Consider the following 19,349-nt stretch of genomic DNA (forward strand, 5'->3'; position numbering starts at 1 on the left):
CTGCTGACTGCTGGTTTCCCTCGTTGTACCTTCTATCGCTGCCTCGTTGCTGCGATCTTCTGCGTTGGCTGTCCGCCTGGTGCACCATGCGAATTGCAGGATCTAGTCATGTGACCACTTTGTAGGCACGTAAAGCATAATCGATGCCTTCTCACAGATCTCCACCTGTCCGGCGGCGAAGCTCCATTGAATTCTCTGCAGTCCCTGACTGCATGTTGTCCTCCACAAACTGGACAACTTCTGGGGCGACCCTGTTAAGAGCCTTCGTTATGGTCGATGCTCGCATGCAGCAATCGACGACTCGGTTCTTTCCCCTCGACGTCCACGATGGTACACACTAAATTCGCGTACTCCGTTAACCAAGTACTAAAATACACAATGGTTGGGAAAATAATAATAGTCGCAGCATGCCTTGTCCACTCCACACGTTTGCTGGTAGGGAGCTTGGCCACAAGGTCTTCCATTAGTGTTGGAATCCCCAAATGCTGATCTGCCCTCGCTGACTGCAAGAAGGCTGTGAGGTTACTCATACGGGTTGCGAAGGAGGCCTCCAGATCCGTCCAGTTGTACGCTTGAGTTGTCTCGGTTGACCACCAAATACTGGCAGCTCAGGAAGCTTACGTTCCATGTAGTTTCCAATGTTCCCATTTGGTGTCGTCCAGGCGTAGGACCCAGCTATTGACGTCGGCGTCACGATGTTCTGGATACTCACGCCCGACGGTGCAAATCCATGCGCTGTCTGCACCGTACTTGGTGCACAATGTGGGGTATGATGACTGCTGCTGACTGCTAGCAGTTCTGGCCCGCTCCAAGATGGCGGCGCCACAGGTGCCGTACTGCCCGTACCGACCCCGTTATGTGGGATTCCGTTACTACTCGTTAAAGATGGCGGCGGCCCTGACGCTGCGTTACCCACGCCGCCGTCGCCATCGGTTACGTAATCGAAAATGCTTACTTTGTTGCGAGCTCTTACAGCTTCCAGCTCCTTCTCCAACGATGCGATTCTCTCCAAGAGTTCCAACTTTAGAGGTGGCCGGATCTGTTCTGGTGTAATACCTCCCACCGTGCTAACAATACCCTCCAGGTTTGGAAGCTATCACCGTGATAGCCGTGGTCTGGCTAGGAATCAGCTGCGCCATAGTAGCTGTCCAAGTCTTTCTCTGCGCTGCCGGCGCTTTGCACTGTCCGCTTTCCAACGCTGTCCACGTCTTTCTCTGCGCTGCCGGCGCCTTGCACTGTCCGCGTTCCGACGATGCCCGCGTCTTTCTCTGCGCTGCCCGCGCCTTGCAGTCGACCTCAGGGACTGCTAATAAAAGACCTTGTCGCTGGCCCCACGGAGTTGCCTTTAACGGCCGGTTTTCACCCCGCGAGTAGAAAGGTTACTCAGGCTGACTGCCGTTTAAAGCCGTTTTATTCTGAAAATATTCACTTAGAACATAACCTAACACAATATTGTAAACTAATCTTACAGCAGTACGTCCTCCTCAATTCACCACGCGACATTAAATGCGGAAGCTTAAATCATGGCGGCAATTCAATGGCCGCTCAGTATGATCGTTCACCGATCGAGATCTAATCCATACATTTCTCTATATATAAGTTAACTAAGTCAACCGGGCGACGGCGATGACCGATCGTCCAAGAGCTCGCTCCGGCCAAACTGCTGACACAGCGTCTGCCCGGATGCCCATGCATAGCCGGCAAGCACAGCGTATTTGCGTGGCCGCTATGAAGTCCAATTTTTGTTAGCTGTAAGTCAGTTCCCTTTTCTCGTTCATTAAATAAAGAACAAAAGTTCTATGCTAAACAACTCCGGCAACTGCCTTTAAATTTGTAGTCATTTAATCTTGACTGAGTCTCTAGGCCAGCAAGAAAAGAAGGACAGTTCTCCTTCCAGCGTAATCTTCCTAGTTCTACAACTGATGAACGACGGCCAACCGGCCCGTCTGGGAAGAAGTTACAGCGAGGGACACCCCCGCGTAGCACAACAGCTCTGCATTGAATCACAAACGGCCAGCCGGCCTTTCAATATCGTGACTGCTGCGAGGGACTACCCCCCGCATCCACGTACGAGCATCGGCCAGCCACCCGGCCGTCTACAACCCACTGCTGCTGCTCCGGTCCTCTCCACCGCCGCGATTAGGAGGCCTGACTTACTAAAGGTTTATTGGCGCTCAACATAAAATACCCACTGCGGTAAAAAGTAGGGAACATTACTTCCCTACAGCTGATTTAGTTTTGTTAAAAATCACATACACTGCAGAAAACCTGCAACTCCATACTAATATTTTACATTAATATCGTAATCAACTAGCACTCTTTAATTGATTGACAGCTTGATATAAATATATTACATTATATATATATTTTTACATAATAATATATTTTTTACATAATAATTATATATCATTAGAATTAATAGTGACAGTTTGCTATTCAAAATATTTATTATTGCGAATTGTGTGCTTATTATTTTCTTTTTTGTGAATTAATGAATGGATATTTTAGTGCAGCTATACAGAAAATTTGGAAGTTAAATATCTCAACCGAAGCTAAAAAATAAATTACTAGCACAAGATTTGAATACTAACTGATCATAATTAATAAAAACACCGTCTCATTGCTTCGTTTAATTGTGTGCATTTAATTCAGCTTTTATATGTCTCTTTGCTTATGCTCGAATTCTTGTCATTAGCTTCGCAGTCTTAGTTGTCTTATTGTCTCCCCACTCCACTTTTGCGAACCCGATACGGCCGCGCATGCATTTGTGTGGCAATTTGTTGTTTTTATTTTTTTTTTTGCCTTAGCGGAGGCTTAGTCGGCGCCCCCTTCACCTTGTCACTGCTTGGCAAGGCAACAGCTCAGTTCGACGAGCTCTCATCCACCGTTGCTAAGGCGGCGACTCAGCCCCCGCGACCCCCACAGCCTTTCGACTTTGCTCTTGTTTGTGTAGCGCTTTTGCTTACGCGCACGGATTTCTGTGCAGTTGAATTCAGTTGCCCATGAGTACTCCGTTTATCACATATAGGAACAAGAAACCATAGTCGAGCGACTCACAGTCCGAGAGTGAAGGGAAGGTGCGAGCCTCAACACCAATACGCAGGCCCACAGTACCTCCTACTAATATGGATCCCGATCAGCTCCGAACCGTCATACAGGCCGCCATTAATAATGCCCTTGCAGAACAGACCGCCCAAAGCCAGATCAGAGAGCAAGCGCTTAGGCTGCAAATTGAGGAATTGGCCGGGCGAGTAGCGGCAGTAAGCACTGCGTCAGCTCCAGCCCATACCCCTCAGATAAAAACATATGTGGCCATAGAATTAAGACAATACAAGACCTTTAGATGCCGTTAAATGTCTGCCCGAATTTGCGGGAACGCAAGAGTCGTACGTATTTTGGCGACAAGCAGTTGTAGCCGCTTACCACTTTTTCAGACGATATGATGGCAGCTCCCGCCACTATCAAGCGGTCATAATTATTAGGAGTAAGGTTTGGGGTCCCGCTGATGCTGTGCTATCTTCGTTTGGGACTGTGTTGAATTTCGACGCGATTATAAATCGCTTGGACTTCACATACAGTGGCAAGCGACCGATGCACGTCATCGAGCAAGAGTTAGGCACTCTAAGACAGGGTGGTCTAACTTTGTTACAGTACTATGATGAGGTTGAGAAGAAACTCACCTTATTAACAATCAAGGTAAATATGACATATGAGGCGGCCATGGCTAAGGTATTGTGCGATAAATTCCGTGAAGACGCTTTGCGGGTGCTTATCTCCGGGCTAAAGCGCAGCCTCACGGGTGTGCTTTTCTCGGCAAAACCCAAAGACATGCCGACAACTTTCGCCCCGGCGCAGGAAGTCGAATCCAACCATGAGATATACATCTTCGCAACAACGTTCGCAGGAACGGCAACAAGCCCTTCCACGAACAAATTCTCAAATAGGTGCCGGGAAGAACCCGGACTTTACTAAAAACTACAAGGCGCAAGTACACTCTGCTCCACGCAGCGACAGGCTTCCAGGAATCACACCGGAGCCCATGGACGTGGATCCGTCGCTTTCCAAATTGTTACAGCCGTCCCGTGCCCCGGCTTACCAGAACGAGAAGGCTGCTGCGTCTGGACGCTCGGGCCCTCACAAGAGGCAAAGAGTTAACCTCACTGCTCAGGGCGCAAATATTTCTGGCAAGACATACGCCGACGCAGCCTTCAGTGCAGCGGAAAAGGTAGACGATGACGCCATCTGTTAGTATGACTCGGGTGCCATTAATTTTTTAGGGGAAAATCCCTGCTACCATTCATCAGACGAAGAGTAGCGGGGATCGACATGAGACTTCTCATCGATACGGCCGCGGCCAAGAATTTCATCCGACCATACGAAGGATTGAAAGGCGTCCGCCCGGTAGAAACTCCGTTTAAACTTCATTCCATTCATAGCGTCATCACTATCACGAAGAATTGCTTCGTGTCAATTTTTAATTTAAAGGCCACATTCTTCATTTTACCTGACTTGTCCTCCTTTGATGCAATCATCGGTCCCGACCTGTTAAAACAGGCGGGGGCATCACTTTGTCTAGCTTCTGGTCGCCTCAAATGGGGCACTAAAGAGGAGAAGATTGATTTTCACTCGTGCCCCAATGTTAATTTCACTGAAGTGGACTGCCCGGATGCACCACCTTTGGTCAGAAAAGCATTTTTGAAAATGCCCAGCGACAGGAAAAAAGCTTTTGAAGACCTTACAACACGTCGGTGGTAGCTACCATAAGAACTGTTGATGAGGAGCCCATCTATGCCAAACTTTATTCATATCCAATGGGAGCAGCCGATTTCGTCAATGGCGAAATTCAAGATCTGTTAAAAAATGGCATAATCCAAAAGTCGAAATCCCCCTACAATAACCCAATATGGGTAGTAGATAAAAAGGGTACCGACGAAACTGGCAAGCGGAAAATGCGTTTGGTGTTGGACTTTCGCAAGCTGAACGAGAGAACAATACTCGACCGATACCCCATGCCGAACATCTCGATGATATTAGGAAACTTAGGCAAGGCCAAGTATTTCACAACACTGGACTTGAAGTCCGGTTATCATCAAATCACACTGGCAGAACGCCAGTATGTCTATGTTGATGATGTTATCGTTTTCTCAGAGGACGAAATCTCCCACATACGGCACGTAGATTGGGTTCTTAAGAGCCTGCACGATGCCAACATGAGGGTATCAGCGCAAAAATCAATTTTTTCTTGAAAAGCGTTAGCTTTTTAGGGTTTATAGATTTTGCGTCTGAAAGGGGAACATGGAAGTGTCAGTAGACACAGATCCAAAAATATCCGGGTACAGTTCAGCGAGCCGCAACGGCTGGTTTTCCAAAAGCTGCGTAACATTCTGGCTTCCGAGGATGTCGTCCTCAGATATCCCGACTACAAAAAGGCATTTGATCTAACGACAGATGCCTCAGCGCACGGCATTTGCGCGGTGCTATCCCAAGAGGGGCGACCCATAACTATGATCTCCAGAACCTTAAAGGACAGAGAAGTTAACTACGCTACCAACGAAAGGGAGCTGTTAGCCATAGTTTGGGCGCTGGCCAAACTGCGTCATTATTTGTATGCAGTTAAAGATATAAATATCTTTACTGATCACCAACTTTTGACCTTCGCAGTGTCGGAATCCAATCCGAATGCGAAAATCAAAAGGTGGAAAGCCCGCATCGACGAGTCCGGCGTTAAATTTTTTACAAGCCCGGCAAAGAAAACCTCGTTGCGGATGCTCTTTCAAGACAACAACTTAACGTTGTGGAAGAGGAAGGAGCTTTTTCATGCGCAGCCACAATTCACAGTGAGCTGTCACTGACCCACACGATTCAAACCATGGTCAAGCCTTTGAATTGCTTTCAAAACCAGATAACTCTGGAGGAAGCACGCTTTCCGTCAAAACGCAGCTTCGTACTCTTCGGAAACAAAAGACGGCATAACATTGACTTCACATGCAAGGAGTCATTGCTTGAGGAGCTCGGGGACATTATTGTTCCAAAAGGCGTAAACACCATTCATTGCGATTTGCACACGCTAGCGATGATACAGGATGAATTGGTTCGGCAATTCCCTGCCACCAAAATTTGGCATTGCAAAAACCGCGTAACGGATATTTTTGCAGTCGCTGAGAGGCGAGAAGTTCTCACTGTCGAGCATAAAAGGGCTCACAGATCGGCCCAAGAAAATGTGAAGCAGGTACTCTCAGAATACTACTTCCCGAAAATGGCCAAGCTAGCGAGCGAGATTGTAGCAAATTGCAAGACATGCGCTAAGGCAAAATATGACAGACATCTCAAAAAACATGAGCTTGGTGAAACACCAGTCCCATCTCATGTAGGAGAATTGCTACATATAGACACTTTCTCCACAGACAAAAAATATTTCCTTACGTGCATTGACAAATTCTCGAAATTTGCCATGGTCCAGCCAATTCGCTCTAGAAGCATAGAGGATCTCAAGCCGGCGCTGCTGCAACTCATGAATATTTTCCGTAGAACCAAGGTCATATATTTCGACAACGAACCATCGTTGAATTCGCACACCATTTTGACCATGCTGGAAAACCATTTCGGCGTTAGCATCTCGAATGGACCGCCCCTCCACAGTGTCTCAAACGTACAGGAGGAACGTTTCCACAGCACTCTGGTAGAGCTTGCTAGATGCCTTAAAATTGATAAAGGCATTAGTAACACCTTTGAGGTAATTCTGCTGGCCACTGCCAGATATAACAAATCTATCCATTCGGTCATCGACAAGAGGCCAGCCGAAGTGGTTCAAACGCAATCGAATGACCCACAATACGGGGTACAGGATAAGATTAAACACGTCCAAGATAAGCTCCGAAACAGGGAAAATGCTTCCCGACAAAACAGGGTGTTCAAAGTTTTATCCCTAGCCACTTGGCGTAAGTTTTTTTATTACTATTATTTTTAATCGTGCTTCATTTTACATGCTTTGGGGGTGGGCTACCCCGTGTTGAACAAACATTACAGTATATCCGAATTACAGGTTTATATCCATACAGGTTTATTGACCATAACATCGGCACCCGTCACGAACTACTCAAAAGCTAAATACATTCCGATCGTTGATGGTCGAATTTTGGTATAGGAGGAATTCGCATTTGTAAAACACTCAGCGAATCTCTCAGAATATAGGCGAGTGGTAGAAGAGACTGACTGAATGACCAACATGTTCCCCCAGTCACACGCAAAAACTCTTGAGCGTTGATGTCGCTCACCTGCGCGACCTGCTCGACTCATTGAGCATCCATCATAGAGTAGCCAGGAGCTTAGACTTCCTAGGGACAGCGTTGAAGGTAGTGGGGGGCACGGCAGACGCTGAAGATTTAAAAAAATTAAATTTATTGAATTCCAACTAATAAATGCAAACAATAGGCAAGTAAATATCAATAACAAAGTTCAGGACCAAATCAATAGAATTTTCACAACTGTCAATCTACTTTTGAGGTCGGCTAAAGAATGCTTTCGCTAAAGTTAAAATCGTTAGCCCTAGCATACAAGATCATGCAGACCTGGAAAGTGTGTGGATGGAAGAGCCCACCGAGACCGCGATTAAAGACGTTTTGTCCGTAGCATCCGTTAAAATCGTACAATCCGTTAACGTCAGCCTGCAATAAGATTACTATTTTTCCCGTGTCGCATCACGACACCATGCTCAGGCTGAACGATAACGTAATAGTGGAATGCCATGGGAAGATCCACACGGTGAAGAATTGCTCCATAACACCAGGGGCTACGTTTTGCCAGCTGGCGCTAAGAAGATCGTGCGCCCAAGAACTCCACGCTGGAGGCTCGGCGCATTGCGAGATCCAGCAAAGTGACCTGCATCCCGTTACTTACGTCGACGATGGGATTGTTTATTATAAACGATCGCCCGGCTCGCGTGAGTGTGGACAATGGCACTTATGTCCATATACGGGGTACATACCTCATCACCTTTACCTAGAGTGCCACAGTCAACGGAGCCCGATTTGTCAACCATGACACAGCCTAGAAAAGGGCTTCAGAAGTAGCCAGCTCACCTTCCTTGAATGTCACCATGGAGCGCATCGTTCTCATTCCTCCATACCTTCACCGTTTGAGTGAGCGTAATTTGGAGCATATCAAACAATTCGGGAAGGAGGTCAACGACTATCGGTCATATCAGATGGTACTAATTGCAGGAGCAATATGCAGCGCGTTGATCTGCATCGGTTTGACCTATCGGCGAGTCACCCAGAACTGCGGCCCAGCTAAAAGAGATGATTGCCCAAATAGGGTCGGCCGAGGGCGGCCTCATTCCTGAGGGGGGAGTAGTTAACTAAGTCAACCGGGCGACGGCGATGACCGATCGTCCTGACATAGCGTCTGGCCGGATGCCCATGCATAGCCGGCAAGCACAGCATATTGGCGTAGCCGCTATGAAGTCCAATTTTTGTTAGCTGTTCCCTTTTGGAGTTCACTAAATAAAGAACAAAAGTTCTATGCTAAAGAACTCCGGCAACTGCCGTTACATTTGTATTCATTTAATCTTGACTGAGTCGCTAGGCCGGCAAGAAAAGAAGGACAGTTCTCCTTCCAGCGTAATCTTCCTAATTCTACAACTGATGAACGACGGCCAACCGGCCCGTCTGAGAAGAAGTTACAGCGAGGGATATTTATTTTTAAAAAAATTGTGCTTTGTTGATTTTGATCGAATTTTCTTTTACTCTGGGATATAGAATATTTCAACTTTTCAGCATTACGAATTTAATTTTACACAAATATAACTGAAGCTAGCAACAATCCTTAAAAATTTAATATTTGTTACTAACATTGACTATTTCTTATAACTGCAAGGGTATTCGGCTTGCCGGAGTTAACTTCCTTTCTTGTTATACTCTTGCAGAGGGTATATTAATTTCAGTCAGAGGTTTGCACCGCAGTAAAGGAGACGTTTCCGACCCCATAAAGTATATATATTCTTGATCAGCATCACTAGAGGAGTCGATCTAGCCATGTCCGTCTTTCCGTCTGTCCATGCGTTTCTACGCAAACTAGTCTCTCATTTTTAAAGCTATCGGGCTGAAACTTTTTCAAAAGTCTTATATCTTTTGCAGGTAGTATATAAGTCGGAACCAGCCGAATCGGACAACTATATCTTATAGCTCCCATTGGAATAATCGGAAAAAAATGTATATCTTTGGTGTTTTTTAACATATAACCTCCTAAGCTTGGAATTAACATTTTTTATTAGTTTTAAATTTCGAATTAAATTTTATCAAAGTCGGACGACTATATCATATAGCTGCCATAGGAACGATCGTAAAATTGATGGGAAAATAATATGAAACAAATTATAGCTTCGGTGTTTTTTGACATATTATCTTATACTATTGGGAATATCATTTTTTGTATTTTTGAAATTTAATAATTTTAACTGCAAGGGTATACAAACTTTGGCATGCCGAAGTTAACTTTCTTTCTTGTTATAACCGTTACTCGTAGAGTAAAAGGGTATACTAGATTCGTCGGAAAGTATGTAACAGGCAGAAGGAAGCGTTACCGACCCCATAAAGTATATATATTCTTGATCAGGATTACTAGCCGAGTCGATCTAGCCATGTCCGTCTGTCCGTCTGTCCGGATGAACGCTGAGATCTCGGAAACTATGAGAGCTAGGCTATTGAGATTTGGCGTGCAGATTCCTGAGCTTCTTATGCAGCGCAAGTTTGCTTCAGTAGAGTGCCACGCCCACTCTAACGCCCACAAACCGCCCAAGACTGTGGCTCCTACAGTTTTGATGCTAGAATAAAAATTTTAACTGAAATGTATTGTTCTCATCAATACCTGTCGACTGATAAAAAAAAAGTTTGCCACGCCCACTTTAACGCCCACAAACCGACCACATACTTCAAAAAATCGTAAATATGAACGCGGATATCTCGGAAAATATCAAAGATTGAGAAATGGGATTTCAGATTTCGATTCCGTAGGCTAACGCCCACAAACCGCCCAAGCCTGTGCGCCCACAATTTTCATGCTAGATAAAAAATTTGAACTGAAATATATTGGTCTCGTCAATACCTATCCCTTTGGTCCCTTTAGCTGAGTAACGGGTATCTGATAGTCGGGGTACTCGACAATAGCGTTCTTCCTTGTTATACCCGTTACTCGTAGAGTAAAAGGGTATACTAGATTTGTCGGAAAGTATGTAACAGGCAGAAGGAAGCGTTTCCGACCCCATAAAGTATATATATTCTTGATCAGGATCACTAGCCGAGTCGATCTAGCCATGTCCGTCTGTCCGTCTGTCCGTCTGTCCGTCTGTCCGTCTGTCTGTCCGTCCGGATGAACGCTGAGATCTTGGAAACTATAAGAGCTAGGCTATTGAGATTAGGCGTGCAGATTCCTGAGCTTCTTACGCAGCGCAAGTTTGTTTCAGCAGAGTGCCTCGCCCACTCTACCGCCCACAAACCGCCCAAAACTGAGGCTCCTACAGTTTTCATGCTAGAATAAAAATTTTAATTGAAATGTATTGTTCTCATCAATACCTATCGATTGACCCAAAAAAAAGTTTGCCACGCCCACTTGAACGCCCACAAACCGCCCACAAACTTCAAAAAATCGTAAATATGAACGCAGATATCTCGGAAAATATCAAAGATAGAGAAATGGGAATTCAGATTTAGATTCCGTAGGCTTGAGCGCAGCGCAAGTTTGTCACGCGAATATGCCACGCCCACTCTAACGCCCACAAACCGCCCAAGCCTGTGGCGCCCACAATATTCATGCTAGATAAAAAATTTTAACTGAAATGTATTGGTCTTGTCAATACCTATCGATTGATCCAAAAAAAACTTTGCCACGCCCACTCTAACACCCACAACGCTTAAATCTGTCTACCGCCGGTAGGTGGCGCATTTCAACCTCGCTTTGCTGCATATCTCCATTTTCCTTTGGTCATTTTAGCTGAGTAACGGGTATCTGATAGTCGAGGTACTCGACTATAGCGTTCTTCCTTGTTTTCTCTAAAGTTAACGATACAGTTTTTGTAAGTACGCAGTTTTGTATTCTTATCTTTTATAAACATCATTATGAACATCAATAAGTATATGTACAATATGTGAGATTATAATGTTATTGATAGCGAGTAAGCTAAGAAGTGTGATCTAAAAAAATTTTTTTATCAGCGGAACGTAAGTAAAATATACTGTTTATCCTTGTAGAATAAAATAATTAATATAAAGGACTGGCTTAATCTGGACCGACCACTTCCTATATTGCTGCCAGATTAAATAGGGACAGGAATACAATTAAGATATAGTTGTCCGGACCGGCTGGTTCCGACTTATATACTACCTGCAAAAGATATAAGACTTTTGGTAAAGTTTCAGCCCGATAGCTTTATAACTGAAAGACTAGTTTGCGTAGAAACGGACGGACAGACGGACATGGCTAGATCGACTCGTCTATTATCCTTGTAGAATAAAATAATTAATATAAAGGACTGGCTTAATCTGGACCGACCACTTCCTATATTGCTGCCAGATTAAATAGGGACAGGAATACAATTAAGATATAGTTGTCCGGACCGGCTGGTTCCGACTTATATACTACCTGCAAAAGATATAAGACTTTTGGTAAAGTTTCAGCCCGATAGCTTTATAACTGAAAGACTAGTTTGCGTAGAAACGGACGGACAGACGGACATGGCTAGATCGACTCGTCTATTCATGCTGATCAAGAATATATATACTTTATGGGGTCGGAAACGTCTCCTTCACTGCGTTGCAAACTTCTGACTGAAATCAATATACCCTCTGCAAGGGTATAAAAATGTTTCAACTTGTATTTCGAATTTTCGTGCAGTATGCACATACGTAAACTTATTTCATATGAAATTAATTTTTTTTATTTAATTTAAAGTTAATCTAAGCGTTTACGAAAAATATAAGTTTTTTTTTTGTTAATATGTATTTAAGCAATATAAAAAATATTTAATCAAAAACCTAATATTTTAATTTTGTTTTTTTTTAATAATTCCAATGCACATATACTTCTTTCCCTGAGGTACATGTTATATCCTTCCAACAATCGAGTAGCACCTCGACGGCTTAACGATTACACTCCACCCTGACGGAGATTTACAAAATAGTTTTAGGTAATAGAAAGGAATCGCGATTAACCCTAGACCAAGTCGAGATACTTTCCGAGGTTATTATAAGATATAATAACGCTATCCATTCAAGTACAAATCTAACACCTTTCGAACTTTTTAGTGACCGAACACACATATTTGAAAAAACAAAAAGGTTTAATAGTAAACGCGAATTGAACGAATTTCAAACTACAATCTATCCTACTATCCAAATGTCTATGGAGGATATGACTAAAAACGAACAGAGCGAATGAATGAGTCAATGACAGACCCCCAGACCTGCCAACGGGCAACTATATTTTTCGAAAAAAATAGAGGAAACAAAACAACACCACGCTTAAGTAAGCACAAAGTTTTGAAGGACAACGGAGTAACAGTCCACACTATTAGGAAAGAGAAATTACACAAACGAAAAATTAGAAAGCTTACAAATCCACTTACCGACACCTAAAATTACACTACAAGAGTCGAACATCGATACTTACAATGGAACTTTGCAGGTTAACCTAGGAAAAGACCCAACGACTGGTTGTAGATATTTTGGACAAGGATCAGCCATCATCCTGGGCGATGCAAGAGAGATTGATTCCTTTAAAAACTAGAAACACGTTATCCACCACGACGATTACGAGGAGACAGCGAAAAGAATATCAGAAACAATCGAGAATTGGCCAAATGGAAGGGAAGACTCAGACCAAAAGACCAAAGAATAAGCACCCTACCTAACAATAAAAGCATTAGGAATAAGAGAGGCTTAATAACGGACAAGGAACATCGTAAAAATTATTTCCGGCAGTATAGACGCCGATGACAAATAAATAACAATTTTGATAATTTCAAAAAAATGCATCGAGTTAGTCCCCTTTAGTGTGTTGTGTTTCCATGCTAGCTCTATCAATGCATGACTGGTAGAGCATATCTTTCCACGGCACTTGCAGCATTTTCGATTGGGGAACGAATTCTCAGCTTAGACTGCATAAAATTGAAGACGGCGACCAAGTTTTGGTCCTAAGGCTGAGGAAAGATAAAACAGTTAATAGGAGATCAAGGTTAAGTGCTTGTACTTACCGTCATTATTAAATGTCCGTAAAACCCTATCCCACTGCATATCGTCTGGGCTCTTTTGTAACAAAACTGCGCCGAAATCGTCGATTGAAGCGTCCGTATGATGGAAAATGTTTAGGACTGGCTTTTGCGTGATGAGAATCTTTAGCCTGTTAAATGCATATAGCTGTTGGTCACCGAATTGAATTTTCGCATCTTGTTTGGTCATATCAGATAGGGGTTTTGCTATTCGAAAAATTGACGATGAACTTGCGAAAATAACCCACCAAGCCAAGGAAACTCTGTAGCTAGCTGCTTTAGGTTAGTCGGAACTGGAAACGATGTCACAGCATGTGTTTTGGATGGAGACGGACTTATTTTCTGATTTTCAACTATGTGGTTCAAGTAATCGATTTTGGTTTTTAGAAAATGACACTTTTTAAAGTTAATTAACAGTCCATATTCTGAGCATCTTTTCAGAACTTCGATGATGTTTTCTACAGCCTCTTTTTCGGGTTTCGCTGATATTATAATGTCGTCGACGTATGGTATGGCTACACCTTAACAAGTCAGGTCTCTGAAGATAGGATTTACATGTAGCTGGAATACGCTCGGCGAATTGGAGAGCCCGAAAGGAACCCGAAGAAACTGGAATTGTCCATTGTGTGTGACGAAAGACGTATACTTTCGGCTCCCTTCTTCTATACCGACGTGGGAGAATCCGTTTTTTAAGTCTATCAAATTAAAAATACGCGCGTCCTGCAATCTGTCAAGTTGATCTTCGATCAATGGAAGTGGAAAATGGTCTCTGATAATGACTTTATTGATTCGCCTGTAAGCGATGAGATCCGTCACGTTTGTTTAAAAGTTCGACTGGGATGCTGTATTCTGACTCTGAGGTTTCAATTACACCGTCTTTCAGCCATTGGTCGGTCATTTTATCTATGATGCGTCGCTCAGATTACGAAAATCTGCGAGGTCGTGAATGTATCGGCTTATCGTCATTAAGAGTCAAACGCATTTGAATGTTTATGGATTTTGTGCTTATCGCTTGATAGTTTTGGACAACATTGTGTACTACCTCTTTAGCCTTCGCGCTTGCTGCTGGTTCGATGTCCGTTACTATTTGGTTGCAGTCTTCAGTATCAATTTTATTAATCGAACTGATATCTGCCTCGGCACTGGTAGGTTTGGTTACTTTCACGCCCTCACTGTATATTGTCAATTGAGCTTGTTTGCAAAATTCTTCACCAAGAACCATCTCCTTGTCCAGGAATTGCGACTCCACCACTAGAAACTTTGTTACGAAATGTTCACCATCAATTGTTATTTACTTAGCTTTGGCTTGTTTAGATTTTTAAACTTGGTATCAGTACCCATATTGTATTTGCTTCCGGTGTCGATTAGAGCGGTAAATGTAATGTTATTAGCCTTCACTGTTATGCACATAAACGCGTGAGCAGATGACACCTTACACATGTTGGTTGCTTCCACTTTTTCACATAAACCCTTTTCTGGGCATTCTTTTGCGATGTGCCCGAAATTGTTACACTGAAAACACTTTCTTCCTTTCGTTTTGTTTTCGCAATTCGCGGATGTGTGACCTTTTGCGCCGCAATTGTAACATTTCAGGTCCCTGCTAGCATTTCTGTTAGGCACTGCTTGCTTTTTGTAATCACTTTTTGCCTCCGTATGGTTCGCCTTTGAATACATGACTTGGTTTTTATTCTCACTTTTTGATTTTCCACGGATTACTTCGTAGCGTTTTAGTTTGTCCTTAAACTCGATCAGACTTTTTGCGTTGTAGAGCTCAAGTTTATTAGCACAGGTCAAATCCATCGATTACGTATTGGATTAAAGCACTGCTTTACCCCTGCATACTCCTGCAGACTTTCACTTTTTCTCATTTTTCTGTCAGCCATTAATTTGTGTAATTGAGCACTGTTTGTCGCGGTTTTGAACTCGGCTAATAAGGCTTGCTTTAGTTTCGCCCAACTCGTTTATTCGCGCTCACTATTCGCAAACATTTTTGCAAGGCCATGTAGCGATCGCTTAGCAAAAATGAATTTTTGTAATTCGTTCCAAAAATTATAGTACCCATGTCCTCAAATTCCTTGACCCACACTTCGACCGACATATTGTCTTCGCCACTGAATGCCCGGACTGAGTCTTCTATTTCACGAAAGTTTAGAGCGAACCTCGGTTTTTCTGACAAACTGCTTGCCGTTTTCCGGTCGTTTTTGGCACCGTTGCTGCATGGAATGCTTATGGCGTCATCTTCTGCTTTATTCCCTTCGCTTTCGTCTTCAGATTCATCACCTTCGCTTTCGTCGTTATCGTTCTCATTAAAATCCGCGTCGTTCAGCAAGGAATCTCTTTTCAAGTGGTAAAATATGTGCTTTGATAAGTCGTCTTTATTATGGGGAAGTTTGAGCAAGTTACAAACTATGGCCAGATCCATATCAGAAAAATGGTCAGCGACATAGTTTACTTTTTTGGAGTAAAGTCTTTTTGATTCGTTATATTCGTAGCCTTGAAACTCGCGCAATCGTTTTCTATTGTTTCTATCTCACTCTTCTTCAAAAATGAACTTGTGCAAAAGAATAATATTTTGCTTTTATTTAGTCTCGAAGCATCTCACGTACACTCCCAGATATCCGAAATTACATATGTACATATGTATTCGCACACGCGTGATTGTATGCTGCGATTTTTTTTTATCCGGTTCGCCAAAATTTCTGAATATTAAGATTTGCGGAGGTGAACTGTTTTGCTGATCAGTTTTTCCGCTCTTTGTTTCACTTTATTTCTCACACTTTTCCGTTTTATTGGTTGAGCCCCCCAATTATGTGGGACTGGGTTGTGAAATTACTTTCCAAATAACTTAAACGCGATCCCACTTGTGTTATTATATTTATTATAGATTAATTAAAATGAGTTTTTGTATTATAAATTCGTTCGTCTCGCGAATTCTTCCTGCTTTTTATCGTCTTTCAGTTTGGCAGGCTTGCCACGTCGTTTTTGTTTTCCATTTCTTCTTTACCACCAGCTCTGCGTTTCCAGACCAATCCCACATATAGTTTTCTGATGTGAGAACTAGGGGTGGAGAAACATCAATGTTAACATCTATGTCACCGATTTTTTCAAAACATAAAGAAAAGCCTAGTACTCACATCGACAAAAACCACGAGCGAACCATAGGAGATACCAGATTTGCCGTTAGAAATGTAATCTTTGGCAGTGGTCGTGCAAAAGCGGTGTTGAATTAAAATATGTAAAACGGAAGGAAGACTTTAAAAACGACTGCAGGAGGTCAGTGCAGATGAAAAAGGACGCCTAATCCAAGCTGTTGCCCATTATTGTGGGACTTCACCGACAGGAAGCAATATTACAACACGACGAATCCGCGGAGTAGTTAAAGTGCTGGAGAAGATCCACTAGAGAATCCCAGTGGGAAGGAACCTGCCAAGTGGGACTTCGCTCCCTACATCGACATCCTGCCAAGCGTATCCTCGCAAAGAAAGTAAGTTCTGGCCAAACAAATTTGGTTACGTTGTACTAATAGAGAGGAGAGGTCGTCAGAGATCATGTTACTGGTGGTTCTGCTAAAAAGGTACTTCTATTAGTACAACGCAACCGAATTCCTTTGACCAGATCTTACTTTCATTGCGAAGACACGCCCGGCAGAATATTCATGTAAGGAACGAAGTCCCAGTCGGCATGTTCCTACCCACTGAGATTCTCTATTGGATCTCCTCCAGCACTTCAACTATTCTGCACACAATGAAGGGCAACAGCTTGGAATAGGAGTCCTATTTCATCTGCACTGGCCTCCTGCAGTCGATTTTGGGGCTTTCCTTCCATTTATATACCCGTTACTCGTAGAGTAAAAGGGTATTCTAGATCGTCCGAAAGTATGTAACGGGCAGAAGGAAGCGTTTCCGACCCCATAAAGTATATATATTCTTGATCAGGATCACTAGCCGAGTCGATCTAGCCTTGTCCGTCTGTCCGGATGAACGCTGAGGCGTGCAGATTCCTGAGCTTCTTACGCAGCGCAAGTTTGTTTCAGCAGAGTGCCACGCCCACTCAAACGCCCGCAAGTTTTATGCTAAAATAAAAATTGGAATTGAAATGTATTGCTCTCGTCAATACCTATCGATTGACCCAAAAAAAAGTTTGCCACGCCCTTCTTAACGCCCACAAACCGCCCACAAACTTCAAAAAATCTTAAGTATGAACGTGGATATCTCGGAAACTATCTAGGATAGAGAATTGGGATCTCAGATTTAGATTCCGTGCCTTGTGCGCAGCGCAAGTTTGTTACGCAAATATGCCACGCCAACTCTAACGCCCACAAGCCGCCCAAACCTGTGGCGCCCACAATTGTTATGCTAGCTAAAAAAATTTTAACTGAAATGTATTGGTCTAGTCTATACCTATCGATTGATCCAAAAATGAATTTGCCACTCCCACTCTAACGCCCATAACGCTTATATATGTTTACCGCCTGTAGGTGGCGCATTTCAATCTCGCTTTGCTGCGTGCATATCTCCATTTCCCTTTGGTCCCTTTAGCTGAGTAACGGGTATCTGATAGTCGAGGTACTCGACTATAGCGTTCTTCCTTGTTTTTCTCTAAAGTTAACGATACAGTAAACACGCAGTTTTGTATTCTTATCTTTTATGAACATCTCCTAATTCAATGGTCCTCTTTGGGCTTTATTCGTTGTACCGTTTCTATAACATGTGCTAAACCTTGTGTTCTTTATAGGAAATAGGTATATGTGCAATATGTGAGATTATTATGTTATTGATAGTGAGTAAGCTAAGAAGTGTGATCTAAAAATATTTTTTTTATCAGCGGAACGTAAGTAAAATAGACTGTTTATCCTTGTAGAATAAAATAATTAATATTAAGTTTGATGTTACGGTAGGATGCCACGTGGCTTACATTTGTCAGAGGAAGATCGCGGCATTATTAAAGGACTAGTTGCCAGATTAAATAGGCACAGGAATACAATTAAAAAGTTTCTTAAAAATCCGGAAAGTTATGGAAAAATAAAGCGAAGCGGCAGGCCCACTGAATTCGACGGGCGGTGCAAGAGACAAATTCGGCGTCTAGCTGTTCAAGACAACAAGTCTTGCATGGAGATCAAAGGTCAACTGCATATTGACGTTCTTATTCAATAGACGTATAAGCCAAATTTTGAACGAGAACGAGTTGGTTACATATGGTTCACGCGACGCTGTACCAAGGCTATTAAAGCGTCACATAACCGCTTGTCTACAATTTACTGAGCAAATACAAATACTGAGAAACCACTTTCTTGCTTCGGTAGAACATATACTAAAATTGGAACGATACAGAGAAGCTTAGCATGGCCCCTGCCCAAGGATGACACGCAAAATTGTAAGGCGTTCCACATTTTTTTTTTTGAGGAAGAAGAAAGTGAAGTGTGTAGTCGAGTTTTTTATCAGGCTCCGAGAAAAGTTTCGCTTCCTAAGACACCCGCACCATAAAAAACACAAACTTACGGCCAAACGTCGACGCTGTGCTCACTGACCGCAGAAAACACGGAGGATCCGCAGTGGACCAGCGTACCTCACGAGAATCAGCATTTAGTTTTGCAGAAAGCTAAACTCGGTTTTCACTCATTTTTTCGGCGAAAGTTGTGGAAAAGCGGGAAAAGGCAAGAAAGCGCGGATGAGTTGAACCGGCGTGGGAAGAAGTAAACAAGACTAGAGGTGGTAACCATCAGCTGGTCGCAGCCGCAGTGAGTTGCATAACACTCAACGAGAACGTTGAACATATCGGGCAGCGGCCACCACTGAAGGGCGCTAGGTACCTTTTTATTAAAATAGAGCATACAGCTAGGCGGGTAAATAAAAGGTGTTATTAGTCATGTCGAGTTCGGATGAAAAAGATAACGACTTATCACCGGTGCAGGCATCACAAAAGCGGAAGCTGGAGAATATGTCCCAAAACATTGCAGGTGGAACATCCTTGAAGGATCTGACATCAGCTAAGTCGAAGCTGCTGGACATAAAGTAAAAAAATTCGCCAACTAAATCGGACGTCGAAGGGCTTAAACAAGAGCTGAAAAGCGATATTGGGGCTATTTCTCTGC

The 19,349-nt window shown here is 43.2% G+C and overlaps 1 non-coding gene across 1 annotated transcript; it reads left to right on the forward strand.

Moving 5' to 3' along the window:
- The first annotated feature begins 18,544 nt into the window (after positions 1–18,544).
- Positions 18,545–18,651, forward strand: LOC119562636. Its single transcript, XR_005221918.1, has one exon. It is a non-coding gene; the product is annotated as a U6 spliceosomal RNA (small nuclear RNA).
- The last annotated feature ends 698 nt before the right edge of the window (positions 18,652–19,349 follow it).

This window comes from Drosophila subpulchrella, unplaced genomic scaffold, assembly GCF_014743375.2.
Source record: "Drosophila subpulchrella strain 33 F10 #4 breed RU33 unplaced genomic scaffold, RU_Dsub_v1.1 Primary Assembly Seq77, whole genome shotgun sequence".
Lineage (NCBI taxonomy): Eukaryota > Metazoa > Arthropoda > Insecta > Diptera > Drosophilidae > Drosophila > Drosophila subpulchrella.